The 1,548-nt window shown below is 35.1% G+C and overlaps 1 pseudogene across 1 annotated transcript; it reads left to right on the top strand.

Annotated features, from left to right (window-relative positions):
* The first annotated feature begins 644 nt into the window (after window positions 1-644).
* LOC308505188 (large ribosomal subunit protein eL34-like) lies at window positions 645-1,047 on the top strand (annotated as a pseudogene). The gene has a single exon. The product of its transcript is annotated as a large ribosomal subunit protein eL34-like (transcript).
* Window positions 1,048-1,548: the final 501 nt, after the last annotated feature.

The raw sequence follows: 1,548 nt of genomic DNA, 5'->3' as shown, positions 1-1,548 counted from the left end.
TTACAAACCCACAGCTAATATCATACTCAATGGGGAAATGTGAAAACCTTTTCTCTAAGATCAGGAATAAGACAGGGTGACAACTATCACCACTTCTATTTAACGTAATATTGGAAGTCCTAGCCACAGAAATCAGACAACACAAACACATAAAAGACATCCAAATTGGAAAGGAAGAAGTAAAACTCATGATTTGCAGATGACATGGTACTAGATATATAAAGCCCAAATGACTCCACCAAAAACCAAAACAAAACAAAACCACTATTAGAACTAATAATGGCTTCAGTAAAGTTGCAAGACACAAAATCTATATACAGAAATCTCTTTCATATGTATATGCAAATAATGAACAATCAGGAGAAATTGAGAAAATAATCCCATTTACAATTGCACCAAAAGCTATAAAATACTTAGGAATAAATTTAAGCAAAGGGTTGAAAGACCTGTACTCTGAAAACACATAAGACACAAGAAAGAAACTGAACAAGACACAAGTAAATGGGATGTCCCTTGCACATGGATTGGAAAATTTAATATTGTTAAAATGCCCTTACTACTTAAATTAATGTACAGATTCAATGCAATGCCTATTAAAATACCAAAGGGAGCTCTTCCGGGGACAGTGTCTACAGGTATTCAGAATGGTCCAGGATTTGACATACCGTAGGAGGCTGTCCTACAATACAGCCTCTAACAAAACTAGGCTGTCCCGAACCCCTGGTAATAGAATTGTTTACCTTTATACCAAGAAGGTTGGGAAAGCACCAAAATCTGCATGTGGCATGTGCCCAGGACGACTCCATGGAGTTTGTGCTGTGAGACCTAACGTTCTGATGAGGTTGTCTAAAACAAAAAAAAACATGTCAGCAGGGCCTATGGTGGATCCATGTGTACTAAATGTGTCCGTGACAGGATCAAGTGTGCTTTCCTTATCGAGAAGCAGAAAATCGTTGTGAAAGTGTTGAAGGCACAAGCAGAGTCAGAAAGTTAAATTAAAAAAAAAAATGAAAATGAAGCTTTTCTTTGAGTAATAAAAATAATTAAAAGACAAAAAAGAAAGAAAAAAAATACCAAAGTCATTCTTCTCAGAATTAGATTAATTCTGAAATTTATATGGAACCACAAGACCCCAAATAGCCCAAGAAACATCGAGAAGGAACAAAGTTGGAGTTATCATGCTCCCTGATTTCAACTATACTACAAAGCTATAATAATCAAAACAATATGTTATTGGCATAAAATCATATATAGATCAAGAGAAAACAATAGAGAGCCCAGAAATAAATCCTAATTTATGTGGTCAATTAATCTACAACAAGGGGGGTAAAGATATACAATGGGTTAAAGGCAATCTCAGTCATTGGTATTGGCAAAACTGGACAGAACATGCAAAAAATCTAATTAGATGACTTTCTTGTAACATACAAGGTCTGACAATCAAGTTCGCAAACTTGTTACAATGATGCTGCTAGACTTTTTTGATGTATCAGAGGGATAATTAATTGTGAATTTGTACCACCTGGACAAACAGTTAACCAAGTTTAT

This window comes from Rhinolophus hipposideros, assembly GCF_964194185.1.
Source record: "Rhinolophus hipposideros genome assembly, chromosome: 11".
NCBI classification, from domain to species: domain Eukaryota; kingdom Metazoa; phylum Chordata; class Mammalia; order Chiroptera; family Rhinolophidae; genus Rhinolophus; species Rhinolophus hipposideros.
Note: the sequence above shows the minus strand (reverse complement) of the source record. Positions and strands in the feature narration are given on the sequence as shown.